This window comes from Larus michahellis, chromosome Z (assembly GCF_964199755.1).
Source record: "Larus michahellis chromosome Z, bLarMic1.1, whole genome shotgun sequence".
In the NCBI taxonomy this organism is placed as follows: Eukaryota; Metazoa; Chordata; class Aves; order Charadriiformes; family Laridae; genus Larus; species Larus michahellis.
In genome coordinates this window covers 11677060-11692810 of record NC_133930.1, presented here as the reverse complement: position 1 = coordinate 11692810, position 15751 = coordinate 11677060, and the positions used below count along the sequence as shown (strand labels likewise).

General features: G+C 45.2%; 1 protein-coding gene across 4 annotated transcripts in view; it reads right to left on the bottom strand.

The window, feature by feature from the left end:
• The window catches only part of LOC141735819 (phospholipid-transporting ATPase ID-like), a 91735-nt gene extending 77362 nt beyond the window's left edge, over nucleotides 1-14373 (bottom strand). Inside the window, exons 1-2 of one of the 4 annotated variants that reach the window (XM_074569091.1) lie at nucleotides 1700-1828; nucleotides 1207-1350 (exon numbers count right to left, since the gene is read on the bottom strand). The gene's annotated coding sequence lies outside the window, so the exon portion shown is untranslated. Of the gene's footprint in view, nucleotides 1-1206; nucleotides 1495-1699; nucleotides 1853-14295 lie in introns of those variants that run through there. The other 3 variants (XM_074569093.1, XM_074569092.1, XM_074569089.1) reach the window with 3 other exon arrangements.
• Between the last annotated feature and the right edge of the window lie 1378 nt (nucleotides 14374-15751).

Sequence of the window (15751 nt, the reverse complement as noted above, 5' to 3'; positions counted from 1 at the left end):
AATGCTCCACGAAGAGCAATGTAAAGGCCTGGCACACCTGGCATGGGCTGACCTGGTAATGTGCCACACAAAGGCATATTTGCAAAGGACCCCCTTTAAACTTCTGATATATTAACTATTTCAGTCAAATTGCTCGCTTTTGGGTTCCAAAGAGTACGATTCATATGCTTTCCCCTACTGAAAGCAAACACAAAAATTGCAGCCATTAGAAATAATTAGCACTGATCATCTTTTAACACTGTACTACATTAGCATTTGTTTTTCTCCACCCCTCCTTACAACCTCTTCTGTTTGAACACCTCAAGAGCAAAACAAGGAGCAGCATGGGCTGTACTACTCCTTGCTTTGCAAGTGGGAAACTGAAAGCAAGCTGCAGGACGAACAGAGGAAACATGTTTTTAATCCCAGAAAAACACTCTTTTGGGGCTGAAATTGGATTTACCTGAATTCAACTTGGAATAAGTTTAAGAAGCTATAAATGGTCACTCTTGGCATCAGGGTTTACAAAAGGAGCGGTGACTCTGGTTTAAATCTACTAGCTCAAATGCAAGGAGTTTGAAAGTATCCCTGAAACCTTCCCAGCTTTTTAAACACCTGGATGAGGTGAGCTGGCCCTCCAGCTATTTTTTGCTGCTGTTCCAAGATATACAAACACAGACCCATGAAACTGTGTGTTCCCACCCCCTACGCTCAAACGTGCCAATGCAATTAGCTATAATTGCTGGGAAACAGACTCAGCCTGTTATCTGCCACGTTTTAAAGCAGTGATCCAACATCCCCCATCTGTCTTCATTAAGGCACCCTTTAAACTGACACCAGAACAGCAGTCAGAAATTTGCATCCGGCTCCTTTGGGTGAGCGAGTGGCAACGCTCAAGTTACGGATCAACAGACGAGTTCCCGCAGGGGGACGCGGGCTCCGCGTCTGCTCCCTCCCAAGCACTGGGAACAATAGCAGCTACCCCGGGCGGCCGCGGCCCCGCCGCCGCTGGAAATCATGCACAGCTCAGCTCACACTCCACACAGAAGTCTACCAGCTCACTCACCCAAAAAAAAAAAAAAAACCACTCAACCCCGAAACGCTTTGATTAAGCTTCGCAAAACTCTCAGGTCTGGGGGAAAATAAAACAAAACAAAACGCAAGTTTTTCTGCCCCCAAAGGCTGAGAGAGAAAACAAACAAGCGGAAGGAAAGCAGTAAATCTTACCCTTGAAGGCTTGTAAAAGTCACAGCAACAAAGTTGCTGCCCTCCATAGCACTCCGGTACGCTCCTGTCTTCTCATTTACACGCAGCTTTATCCCCTCCCAAGACCAACAGCTTCACTCGCAGTCGCAGCGCCAGGACATTCGTCTAAGAAAGCAAAGCTTCTTTGCGCTATGGAACGGGCATCGCGTGCTTGTCTCCAAGACCCTTAAAATCCACTGGGGACCCGCTCTGCCACGCAATGTCCTTGTAACTAAACTTACTCCAAGTTCCCTGCTTCTTAGTTCAGTCACTGGGCTTGGCTCCTTGCCAAATTCTTCCCTTTTTTTTTTTTTTTTTTTATTCTGTTTCCTGTAGATAGGGAGAGTGTAGTAGCTCCCTTAAAAATAAAAAGTTTCAGCCCAACAAGCTGCAAAAGAGCAAAACAGAAAAGCAGAGCACCTAGGCTTGGGGCACCCCAATTAATCCAGAGGCAACTGCTGCTCCCCTTACCTACCTCCTGCCAACGCGGAAGCTTTCAAAAGGAAACCAAGCGAGTAAAAGACTCCAGCATATCAAATTCCTTTAAAAAAGGATGAACTTGGTAAGGGATCTATTTCCCAGCAGCAGCCCCTCACTCTGTGTCAGTAATACTGGAACCGGTCAGGACTCCTTAAACCCAGAGACACTGTCCTACAAGCTGATCCCAAGGCTCCACCTCACCCACTTTCCAATAGTTGCAAGTAGCAAAAAACTCTGCAGAGAAAAACCTCATCGAGCACAATTGCACAACCCAACCACAGAGCTTCCTCCAGCCTGCCAGAGGATCATTTCAGCGCTGAAACGTCAGGGCTTGCTCATCCCTGAGAGCATGACCTCCCCTTGGCCTCGGGGATGTGGATTAGGTATCAGGAGAAAATTTTTTCACTGTGTGGGTGGTGAGGCACTGGAACAGGTTGCCCAGAGAAGCTGTAGATGCCCCATCCCTGGAGGTGTTCAAGGCCAGGCTGGATGGGGCTTTGAGCAGCCTGGTCTAGTGGGAGGTGTCCCTGCCCAGGGCAGGGGGTTGGGAGCTAGGTGATCTTTAAGGTCCCTTCCAACCCAACACATTCTATGATTCCATGACACCTGCCGGGCCTTGCCTCCCTTGAGGGGCTCCTCCTCACCAAAACCACTCAGCACTCTCATGAGCCTCCTCACCTTCCCACTCTTTCTCCCACCATCAACGAACCAAACAGTCAGAATTGTGGGACCCTTCACAATACAGTACCCTCCTATATGCCAGTCCCCTGGCATTTCACCTACCAGCTACACTACAAGGTTCAAACTGGGCCAACTACAACTTTAATTCACCTCCTTCTTCCCTATACCTGTGAACTGTAATTATTCTAAAATCACCATATTCTTTCCCTAAGCTGCATTGACAGTAATGCCTGCCAGGAACGTCCCAATTTATTGCAGACAGCAAGAGAAAGTTTAACATAAAGGATTTCTATATGTATTTATCTCTGTTTTTTCCTTCATCTTCTGTGTTTTCCCACTGGATTTACGTGAACACTGTTAGAATTAATTTCAAACCTACCCACAAACACTTGAACGCGTTGATCAGCTGATTAATTATAGTCACATGGGAGTGAAGGCTTTGCCAAAGAGTATTTTCTAGAAGGTGAAATTTTCTGAAGTCCTATTGTTGAGAGATACTAGTGGTTTGGCTTAACTGAGTAAGTTTTAGGAATAAATTATTTAAGTTAAATAAGTTATTTGAGAATAAATGACTTAGAATTATAATATGGTGTGATTTATGCTGTTTGCCTAGCTTTACTTCGCATGAGCAGGCAAATTTGTTGAAGCCTTTAGGCTGCAATACAGCTAATTTTATTAGGAATTTTTGTAGCAGCTGGTACAGTGCTGTGTTTAGTCTTTTAGTATGAGGAAAATGTTGATAACACACTGACGTTTCGGTAGTGTTTCTCCCAAGCCCCTGGAACAAAAATCATGGGGGTCGCCCTCTGTGAAGGGACCCTGGTCTGAGCAGTGACAGACTTGGGTGGTGCGTGTGCAACTCCTTGGGTGGCGTGCAAATGCTTGGGCAGCGTCTTCTCCTTTAATACCTGTCAAGAAAAAAGCTACAGAGGACCTGGAATGCTGCAATGGCGGTACTCCCGCGGTCATGAAGGTTAAAGTGCAAAGTGGCAGTGAAGAGGATCCTATAGCACCATAAGGAAATTCTGAAGGAAGAACGAGAGGCTATGCCACTTTGCGGTGACTCCAGGGTTATTCTTCCAAGCCATACCTATTTGAGACAACATTTATGGAATTGGCTTCCTAATTCCAACACAAAGTATCCATCCACACAAACAGCCAACATGGGACATGGCATAGACGACTAATGTCGTCAAGACCCAGGTCATTTTCAGACGATTTTGAACTGAAAAACATCTAACTTGAGAGAATTTCCCCTGCATTAGCCATTTCCTATGTTCTCACCATGCACAACCCATCTCAACAGCAACAGCCACAAGTATCACATTTTTTCCCATAACCAAAAGTACAAGGATCTGGATTAATTTCGATCCTTCTACGTATTTGGAGAACTCCTTGGTCTTGCTTCATTCTGGAGTTTTCCTCTTTCCTAGAACTTTCTTATGCTTTTTCCCCCCCTTTTTAACATGTTAGCTAATGATGATTCATTCCATACTACTCCCACTTTCTTTGCTGCTGTCTTTATACATCCTTGTTACTACCTGTTACCTGGCTCATTACCTCAGCCACAGTCATGTTTTCCTTCCTAGAGTTAGGTTCATCTTCTTTGACATGAGAGTGGACCCAACCATAAAAGCAGCCGGCCTTGGGGCTTATTTAGACTTTAGAATAGCTAAAAATTGAGTAAACTCAAACATGAGTTTGCTAATGATTTTTCTTGGCACTGAAATCCACCTCACGTACATTGGCAACGACTTTTTCCCTCAGCTATGCTTTCCCCATGGATTTCAGTGAACCTGCTCATGTAGGGAAGCTCAGCACATGTGGAAGCACTCAGAAGAGTGGGAGTGACTCAGTGTTGTGAACTCAGCTCTCTTGTCCTTGCCTTACACTTTGGTCCCTGGGTAGCATCTTCCCAATAATCACACCATTCGCATCCTCCTTTGCAAATTTCTGAACCCATCAGGGAGGGCTGCAGCCTGCAGTGTCAGTTGTCTAAATTTCAGTGCCTGCATGAGGGGTGTACATGCGTGCTGGGTGTCTGAGCTCCCACTGCAGCACCATGGTTTGGGCAGAGATTCAGCTGACCAGCTGCAGCAAGGCAGCAGTGTGTTTGCGGTGACCGATAGTTGTGGGAAGAAGTTCTGTCTGTTGCCTTTCCAGTAAAAGAGCTATTTCCTTGGCCAGGCAGTCACCTCCAAACCATGGTGCTTCGCCTTTCAAACCTCCACTTTCCCAAGTGCCCACTAGTCACAGAAGGCTAGCTTAGAGTGGGATGGATTTAAATTCATGCCATTAAGACCTTATCCTAGGATTTCCAGTCATTCACCCTGTGCTGCATTGCAACTACGATTGAGATGCAAAACTGAAGACTTACTGACACTGATGTTTAACAGATGCCCTCATCCTACCCCTCAGACCAGATCAGCTTTCCCTCCAAACAGCAAAGCTGAGAGAGCAGAGGACCATCTCCAGAGCACACAGGACCCAAATATGCCTGGTGACCTAGTAAGGCTTTGAATGGCTTAATATGCCCCCAAGTAACTGGAAGAATAACTAGAGGATAGGAGAGAAAGAGAAGAGAAACACACCCTGGAGCATCCCACAGTGTAGACTTAAACTAAATGCCAGTCCCTGCAAGAAGCCCTCCCTATGTCAATGCTATTTTTAAAATTACTGTCAACCAAGATGCTTTCCCAACTATCCTATATAGTTCGAAAGAAGGACTGATGATATTTGCTTTCCCTTACTGTCTTGTGACTGCAGTCTGCAGCTCCTGAACTGCAAGGTTTGAAGTTCTGCCACGGCCAGTACCTCTCACTGCAGAGAATTCGCTGTGGCCGATCGAGCCAAGCTGGGCTCCCTGCACCCAGAACCCGTGCAATGTCCAGGGATCATTTTCACACAAACAACCAAAGCTCCAGCTCCCAAACCAACACAAGCACACTGCTCATACTAACCATGGGAGTCACAACTCCAGAAAAGTCTTTCTACATGGAGCTGAGGGGTTTCATCACAACCGCCCAAGGGTCAGCCTTAGATGACCGAATCTCCTCCCACAGCCTATGCTTTCCTCATCCCAGCTTTTCTCCCCTTTGCTGACTAGTCCTGGCCAGCAAGGAGCGCCTTGTGTAGAGGAAGGATAAGGACTGTACTTCACTTTGGGGACCACTGACACATCTGTTGTTATGAGCACCTGCAATGGCTACAAGTGGTCAGATGGGCATCTAGTCCCAACTGCCTTTGCTATGAGAGACTTTCTGCATCCTCTTGCTGTCAAAAGTCAGTGTAGGATGTGTAAGAAATACAGGACTGAAAGGAACAAATTGGGACATTAATGCCCACCCCCTGAATATCAGACAGCTGTTTAAAAAATACAGCGTAAGAGGAACATCCGATTTGCAAATTGCTGTCGTCCAGAAAACACCAGCACAATCATAAAATCAATAACGAAAGACCAGAGGTCCCAAAATATACTGTATCACAGGTGAGGAAGGTTGAAGTGTACTGGCAGCTTCCTTGATCCCTGAAGAGGATGGGGCAGCTGAAACTGTCCAATTGGCAGCAGAAAGCTCACCACGACACTGCAGAGGAAGGGAAAAAGAAACCCTACATGTCCCTGTTATCATGACCAGACTGTGGGAGGAGAATGAAATGTAGGCAGGAAGGCAATTACACAAAGTCACCAGTTGCTCTAGGGCTCTCCTTGCCTGATGGGAGCTACTCAGCCAAATTCATTTAACTGCTCCTCTAAGGAACTGATAAGCTGGTAGAAATCCAAAGTAACTCAATTTGAGCAGATGCTCTGGATTCCTACCCCTGTGCATCCTTCTCCCAGGGTGTGATCTGAATTGAAGTGTGCAGCTTCTGCACTGCAGGTCCGTACAGAAATACTCCCATACCTCACCTGTTACTCCAGCAGTGGAAGCCGACACGGTGCTGTAAGGTACATACCAAATGGAAATGGTCAGAAAATAGTTTCAGTGGGTGTGCGCAGAATAACGTGACTCATACTGATCAGGATCCGGTGGAGTGCCACTTACCTGCAGCAGGGAAGGAGGAGTGCATGGCTAGAAATTCCCTTTCTCCATCAGAGCCCCTTGCACAGTACTCCAGGCCCTTACCAAACAATGATCAGATGGGTAAAATCATAAAAAATCCACAAAGGCACAGCCTCTTGCCTTTGAAAAGAAAGAAGCAACTTGCTCTGGTGACTACTGATCTCATCTTCCTGGCACCAACACCTGCAAATGTGGTAACTCCTGACATTTTAAAACAGAAATTAAAATAGTCTCTCTAAATTGTTCCCATTGCAGCCCATAGGAGGCGGAGCAGAGTCGAAAACCTTTTGGTCAAAGAGCTTTCATCTGGATTCAGTTTCCCAGATTACACTGCAGGGGAGATAAAGCTGAACTCAGTTCTGCAGGGAATACGGCCCAAGGGCATCTCTCTTCTCTGAGGTTGTTCCCACCAGAATTGGGATCTTGTGTTTGCGACTCCCTTCTGGCCAAAAATTTCATTGCTCTGGTAGGGAAGGGACTGTTGCAAGGGAGGAAGTCTCCCGGGGACCTGAAATGTTTGCTGTGATCCCATGAGAAATTAGGTGACTTGATGGACACAGAATTCAGTGGGAGCTGATGGAGATCCACCTATCTCAGAGTTACGTTCTTGGGCTATAAATCTGTGTCTCTTCATTTACCTATGACACCGCACGTGCCCGGCTGCAGAGGGAAAGCACAGGGATTAATCAGCCGCTACAGCAAACCCCAGATGTGTCCACACTGCTTTTAGCACAGATTTCCTAATCATCATCGGTGAACAAAGTGGAATCTCGGGGGGATGCTTGTGAGGGCTCGTTAAAAGCTAATCATGCCTACATGAATAGAAAAATCAATAGCTGAGGGCAAAGCAACAGCCGAGCTTGTTAGAGCCTCCGACTAAAGTGCCCTTTGTAACACAGGTATTACACAAGACCTCCTGCTGTTATTTGCAAGGCAGTAGCTGCCACAAACACATATGCTGTATCTGGTGACACTTCAAACACTGTCACATGCACACTCCTCAGATACACATCAAAAAAACCCAGCTCATACCACTGAGGAATTAGGATACCCCCCAGTGGGACCCCGTGATTGAACACACAGAGGAAATCCAACCCATGTCAAGCCAACAAAAAGCCTCAGGTTTTACAGAGTCTTCCCACGAGCTCTGCGTATGGGAAAAATGGGCTGCACTCGTGGGAGAAACAGCACTTTTGGCTCAGTATAACATCACCCGAAGGGCTGTATAATGGATAGACAATCTTTAATCCCCTGAAGCCTCCCAGAGATGCTCTAGTCCTGACGGTGCTTAGCCTGTGTACTCTCTCTGTAAGCTCCACTGCCATGGGAGAGCAAGCACTGGTGCCTGACAAAGCTCAGCAGGCAAAGGAGGATGGGCTGCAGTGGATCTGCCTTCAGTTTTCCAGGTAAATCACTAAGGAGCAGTGTCCACCACGCCAGAGAGGCAGTTTCATACTGCGGCAATTCAGCCCAGTCCCGTATGGCCACTTCCAGAGTTTTCTGCACTAAGCATGTGTGGAAACAGTGGGAGACCCCTGGATCTTCAGGAAGCCGTTCGTTTCTGCATTCCCTAGAGCATCACCCAAGAGATCTGGGATTTATTTCTTTAAGCTGCTCATGGTTTGCAGTATGTATTGCCCTGACAGTCAATTATCCTTCACATGAAAAACCCAGTGGCATTCTGAGAGGATTCCTTTAAATATCATGTCACATCCATTATGCTCATGAACACTTTAGCCATAATTCCAAATTAAATACAACACGTGTTTGTATATCTGTACTGTCTCTTTTCCCAGTTACATCTACCCCTCCAGGAAAAATATGGAGGCAACCTCCTGCCTTCCATGAAATTCTCACTAGTATCAACGATCTTTTGTAAATTTAATAGTAGTATTTTCTGCATTAAGTCCTTATTATATTATTATAGCTTTTGCTGGCTAGATGGTGATGAGTCGGCCCACTTCAGAGAAGCCAGGGGGAGCTCAGGGGTGACCAACTGATGTTTGATTTAGGGATGTGCAGCAGCACCCGCATTCCGTAGGGTCATGGTCCCAAAAGGGGACAGGAGCATGTAAGGGTATATTATTCTAGCGCTGATCACTGGGACTGTGTGAATTGACCTTGTCATAACTAAAGTTCTGTGAGCTATGAGAAGAATAAGGAAGCCTCTGCCTGATGGCAAAGTAACGTGGTTGGGATAGAGTCAGAAAAAAAAAATAGCCATCTTATAAAACAAGGCCCAGGGAGCCTAAAGTATTGAGAAAAGAGAATCTGGGTCCCCTTTGAAACACCACATTTTAGCTAATTAACCAAAGATCTAAAATCTCTGTGCTAATGCAACCTGGCATAAATAGTCACAAAACCATTGATTTCCCTGGAGATTTCCCCAAGGAATGTGCATGACATTTTTATCAACAGTTTGCACTTCATTTGCAGCATCACCTTGCCAGTAAATAAACCATATATAACCACATCTGCGCCAGCACGACCACAGCACAGGCATGCCAGGTCCTGGCACTGTCAGCCTTTGCTTTCATCCAGTGCAAGTTTATGTTATGTTAGATTGTTCCTTTATCTGTTCTGCAGGTATTTGACAGAAATGCACGTTCCTCTGCACTTACATGGCTGAGTATAAAGACCTGTTTTATCCTCATCTCCACACACACAGAAAGTCGGCGTTGAAGCGGTGAATTCCCGTTAACTCAAATGGAAGCCATGCACATAAATCCCTCTGCAGCCATATGAAGGAGAGGAATGACCTGAAGGGTGCACAGGGCCTTCAGGATGTGATGGCAGAGTTAAGGAGGGCATGTTCTCCTTCCAGCAATTTAGGAGAAGCTGGAGGGGGAGAAGGAAGTAGCAGCTGCTAAATCAGTGAGAACTACACACCGGAGTGCACACAGCCACAAGGATGCTGAGGGTATATCTCTTATTTGAGGTTAATTGTTCCCATTTCTTCTGTTGGGGTGTGATGCAGTATCACAGAAGAACCCTTTGAAATCAAGGAGATACATGGAGAGGGAGGCAGGTATTTAAATTAAACCCCCTATTCCCAGCATTGCAATTTGTCATACCATCTTTGGTTTTTATGTGCTGCTTGCAGGGTAAAATTAGTTGTGGGTCCCATAAGAAGAGGCAGCGTTTGCTGTTTGTGACAGAGGGATCAAGGTTTTACAGTATATCTCCAGAAGGCAATGACACACAGCCTGAAGCTAGAAATGTGCTAATGAAGGCACACAACAGAAAACTTAATCAAAGACTCTGCGAGACTAAAGGGAATTAAGTAAGGTTTCAGCAGTACCAAACACCTAGTCAGGAGAAATAAAGACAGGAGTTTTCTTAACAAGGAAGTAAAAAAACCCAAAAATCCCATGGTGCTCTGGCTTGGTGTGGCGCAGAAGGGAAAGCTCAACCTTTTTTCAGTGCCTCCTCCCCCCAAGGATATAGGTAATCTTCAGATAATGACAGGATATCGCAACTTAAAATGATATAAAGAGAGGTGGAAACTACATGAGGCTTAGTGCAGCCAATGAGAAATTGTATTCTTAAGCATAATCTTCGGGGTGTGTTTCGTATCTGTAGTGTCTTTTTTGTGCTGTGTTCGATTATTTCCAAATCTGCATTTTTAACTTTCTCGTAGCCTTGAATCCTGGCAAGCAACAAAGTGTTCCTCATCCGAGATGTGGCACGTCTCAAAAGCAGAGCTCTGCAGTGCTCTGCCCGTCGCCCAGCTCCACATTAGGGTACGGGTACCCCAAGTGCCCACGTAACTGCTTAGGCTAATATTTTATTAAATAGCTAATATTTTCAGGGCTTCAGTGAAGAAGAAATGTCTTCTAAGGACTGTTACTATCTGGCCAAGTTCCCTGGAATGAAGCAAAGTACTAGAAAACACATATAATCCCTAAAGGCCTTCACAATGATGGCGAAATCAGAACAGAATAAACACCTTGGGTCAGTAAATGAAAGTCATAATTTCTCTCAGAAAAAGCATAAAAGCATGATTGGATTAGCCTTGGAGTGAGGATGGTGCAGAGATGTAACCAGCTCAGACACAGGTCTGAATGTTTCTTTGGATGTCATCTGCTGGGCAGGTTGTGTCTGCCCAGAAAGGCGCGGACATGAAATTTTTCCTACAGTCAGATTGCTGTTTTGGCCATAGGAGAAAAAGTAGCCTAAAACATGAAGGGATTAGACAAAGGCAGTATCCCAAGTGAGTTTGTGGAGCACATTTGGGAACAGCATATTTACACTACTCCAGGAAAAATGCTGAGAAGAAATTTTGTTTGTAAACCAAATAAAGCAAAGCACATGTTAGCGCGGGCAGCCCACCTGTAGCGTGGCTTTGCAGCAAGGGATGACCACAAGGGAAACTGGTGACAATCCAGAGAACGATCTCTGTCAAGCAGACAGAGTCAAAAATAGTGTCTGGTGACCAGCTGTAGCTGGGAAGCCTCTCTGGCACGTGGTAAAGCTGTGGGTAGCATGTCTCTACCTTGAGATTCCAAAAAATATTCGTGACGTGAGGTAACCATGCCAATGAGGCATGAAATCTAAATAGACCAAAGTGTGTATTGCTTCATTAATCAATACCTGGTGTGGTGGAAAGTTACTGAACAAATTATTTCTTGGAAGTTGGTTTCAGTCTGTGGCTTATCTTGCAAGCGTCCTACAGTTTTGGTCAGGTTTGCCTGTTTTTGGTTCCTGTTTCTAGTCTTCTGTTTGTTAGGAAACAAGAAGGGGTCTCTCCGGAGGCTGTCATGGCACTCGAAGGAGAAGACTCAGAGGAAGAAGGCAGGCACTTATGTGAAGGCCAGACCGCAGAAGCAAAAGGATTCACATGTGAAAAAAAGAAAATTTAGGAGCGCACAAGGATGCAGTGAAACAGCCCTAGAGTCAGACCTAAACTGAAAAACAAACTCACTGTTTGATGGATATAGAATCATAGAATCATAGAATCATAGAATCATAGAATTGTTGAGGTTGGAAGGGACCTTTAAGATCATCGAGTCCAACCTTTAGCCTACCCTGACAAGAGCCACTTCTAAACCGTGTCCCTCAGTGCCCCATCTACTCTTTTTTTAAACACCTCCAGAGATGGTGAATCCACCACCTCCCTGGGCAACCTATTCCAATGTTTAATAACCCTTTCAGTGAAAAAATGTCTCCTAATATCTAATCTAAACCTCCCCTGACGTAACTTGAACCCGTTTCCCCTCGTCCTATCACTTGTCACCAGGGAGAAGAGGTCAGCCCCCATCTCTCTACAACCTCCTTTCAGGTAGTTGTAGAGGGTGATAAGGTCTCCCCTCAGCCTCCTCTTCTCCAGGCTAAACAACCCCAGCTCCCTCAGTCGTTCCTCATAAGGTTTGTCCTCCAGGCCCCTCACCAGCTTTGTAGCCCTTCTCTGGACACGCTCCAACACCTCAATGTCCCTCTTGTAGCGAGGGGCCCAAAACTGAACGCAGTACTCGAGGTGGGGCCTCACCAGTGCCGAGTACAGGGGGATGATCACTTCCCTAGTCCGGCTCACCACACTATTCCTGATACAGGCTAGGATGCTGTTGGCATTTCATATAATGGTAATGAAAAGCACTGGAAACCAGTGAGTTTAATGTGTTCACAGGTATGCCCTGATTTGGTGTAAAACAGAACCTATTTTCTGTTCAGTAATTTTATTTCTCAGTTAAGTCTCTTCTAACTAACTGAAATAAATGACATGGCATATTTTTTCATATGGTGTCCGCTTCCAGAGTGATAAACCTGATGTTTATAGTTAATACCAAGGAATAGTACGCAGAGAGGCTCCTGCTTATACTTATTGGTGTAACAGCCAAGGTCAGCTAACTTTGTTATTTGCCCCATTGGAGGGTCGGAAGCTGAAAAGCACAGAGGGGTCACAGCTGTGGGGAGGAGCAGACAGGACAGGTGACCCAAAACTGGCCAACAGGCTATTCCATCCCATTGGCATCATGCTCGGTATACAAGCTGAGGGATCAAAGGGTCAGCTCTCCTTCTTCAATGGCTGGTGTCCGAGGAGGACTCCGTCTGTTCGTCTGCCTCTGATCCCAGTCCATGCATTCCTGAATCCAGGTCTGGAATCCAGTTCCTGTCCGTCGCTGAGTCCAGTCTGGGACTTTCTCAGTGCCTGCTGGTGATGTGATCATCAACCTGGAAGCTCAATACCAGTTTTGTGTATATTGTATATGTTTCTTTACTTTCTTATTGATATTATTGTCTTTCTCTTATTATTATTTTATTATAAATATTTCATTAAAGTAGTTTGGTTTCTTTTCAACCCATAAGTCCTCTCTTCCTCTCATTTTCTCTCCTCTCCACTGAAGGGAAATGTTCTATCTTCTCTGAAGGGGAAAGAGGTAAAAGAGAACATCTGTCGTTTGTTTTAGTGGCCAGCCCAGCCCAAACCACAACATGCCTGTGTTTGCTTTGAGCGGAGCCTGAGGTTCGTGCACAGTGCCTGGGAAGCCCAACACAGCCAGCTGAGGCATTGGTTGGTCTCGCAGCAGATACAGCTGAAGACAATGTTAGTCAGAGTAGTCGTGGTTTACAGGCTCGCAAATAAACATAAATCACTATCAATTTCAGTTTATGCTCGCATGACAGTTCCTCCAAACTATAGCAGCTCAGGAGCAGATACACATCAGTTTGGATGGCTTTGTTAAGTGGGAGAATCCTTCAGGAGATGTTCAAGGTAGTTGCCACTCCAGCCATTCCACCCTGGTGCAGAGACATAGCCCTTGAAAAAAGCTCTCTGAGGTAGAGACTGTTTCCACAGAGTCTGCAAAGACACCACCAAGGGTGGAGGGCTCTAGAAGAGAGTATCAGGGAGAGCACTCCTAACAGGGATGCAAGACAGCACAGCACTCTGTTCCGACCAAGCATAAATTAAGCAAAACCATTGTTCTCACTCCCCTCACACCTGTATCAACATCTTTTGTGCTGTTATAAAGCCAAAGCAGTAGATTTAAGATGGAAAAGTAAACGAAATCTTGTTTGTCCAAGAAGTGAAATGGCAGGTGGGGAAAGCGTTGGCAACAGTCCCGACGACAGCAACTGTATAAACTGCACACAACACCTTTCATCAAAGGGCAGGGGAAAGAAAGTGAAGGTCTTAATGTTAAACTAGTTGGTCACCCAGGTGGCCACTGAAATTGCAACCCACAGTAGCTGCAGGTCCCAGTAAACTCAGGATCACATGAACAATGGAGCAGGAAGGAAGCAATGGATGAAAGAATAACACTGGATAACCTATGGAGGGAGCTGAACAGGCCCATGGCGTGAGTCAGGGAAAGGGAAAAGGAGTCTTGTTTATCTACAGATGTTATCGGCCCTGTCTGCAGGGCAAATCCGTTTATGATGGAGGCAAGACATTCCCGCGTCTCATGCCTTTACTGTTAAATTAAAGTGCAATTGCCAGTAACGAGGGTAGGGAGAGCTTGGAGCACCTTTTAAATTCAAGCACACAGAGAAGGAAAAGCCTGGCTTCCCCTTCAGAAGTTTTAAACGGAGAGAGAAGAGGGGTCTGAATCCAAAGCCAGTAAAATGGAGTTGTGCTTTCCCACCGACTTTGGAGAGCTTTGCTGAAGCCTCACTGCAGTGGTCCCAAATCACTCTACCTTTGGGTGTGACTGACACAATGAAGCTGGCACTACATAAAGAAAACTTAGACACAAGACCCTTTATCGAGAATCAACATTTACAGATGCAGAACAATCCAGCATGCAAAAGGAAAAAAAAAAATACACAGGAAAAAAATAGCTCTAATCTGGGCTCCTGTGGAAGTTTTTACACTTTTCTCCTAGAAGAAGAAATGAAGGAATTGTCCTACCTGGCTGTTCTGTGTCCTCAGCTCAGCCGTGAAGCTCCCTACGGAGCACCGGGCTTTCCAGGATCCGGAGGTAAACCCGTCAGCAGGGACACGCTGAACGCGGTCCAGAAGCCTTGGTGTGCTTCGTGTACTCGATCAGGACTGCAAGAGAAAAGGCAAAGTTCCCGAAGCTGTGGGTGGAACATGGCACCGTGTAGCACCGAGTAAATAAAAAGCAATTGATCGTTGGACTCGAGCATGACACCAGGTATTACAAAGGTTTATATGCCATAGGCAGGACTCTGTATTTCCTCTGGGAGAAATGCAGCCCTAAAAACCCGCTGCTGCACGCTGCTGCAGCTGAAGCAGCAGCGAGAGATGCAAACGAGACATTGTGCTCAACTTTTGGCACCCAACAGATTTATTTTCTTGGACAGCACTCAGAGAACTTCAGTTGCAAAATATATTCTTTCTCGAAGGTCAGACATTTCATTAGTTCCCATAAGGACATATAAAATATATGTAACTTATGGGGGATAACGGATTATTTGGGAGGTTTATGGTGCCAAATACGACAGGATCCCTATTCAGGCTTCTGAATGACATGGTTATGCGAAAAAAATGTGTAGGTTCAGCTTTTGACACAAAGCTATTTCTTTCAATGTCCTCTTCAGCCTAAAAAACAACTTTATAAAGGTAATTTTGAGATGAGAAGAGACAGAGCTAATATAAAAAAATCATCTAAATACAACTGTGGTAGGGTGTAATACGAAAACTTAAGATAAAAAAAAAATTATCTAAATAATGGCATTTATCAAGCCACAGCAGCACTGCAGATATTCCTACAATTTGAAAATCCAAACTTCCAGTGCTAATTCACAAGCTTTGATTTGCTTCTGTAGGCATTTTGCCACCTAATTCTAGGTTTGATGACATCTCGTGCCTGAAAAAAATATCAGTATTAATGTCAGGTTTAAATAAATAAGGATTTTTTTTCAAAGAAACAACTTATTTTTTTTTTATTTCCTTCCAATATGCTGAATTATTGAAGTGGTAGGCTTTACAAAAGGTAATTCACAATTCCTTAGCTATCTTGTCTGGGGCCTTTTTCTCGGCTAATGAAAGGAGACTCATCAGTGCCACTGTCCTCTGCAGCCTTTTCCAAATCAAATCTATACTTTGGTTTTCGGTGCTACACATTGCAGATTTCACTGCAAAGACGGCAGTGGAAGCTTACCATTTTATTTACAGTTCTGACAGTAGATAAAGGCCATGGTTATGACTAACAGGGTCACGTGGACGCCTGAAGAAGGAAGGGTAGCAGACTGAGAAACACTGAAATGAGACTCAAATCCCTTCACACGGCTGTGACAGTTTCTGGTCGAGTCAGTTGCTGCTGCCGTACTTTTATTTTCTTATTCATGAAAGGGAATAATAATTCTTCACTTCTTCAAGAGACCAAGTAGGAGGGATCAGG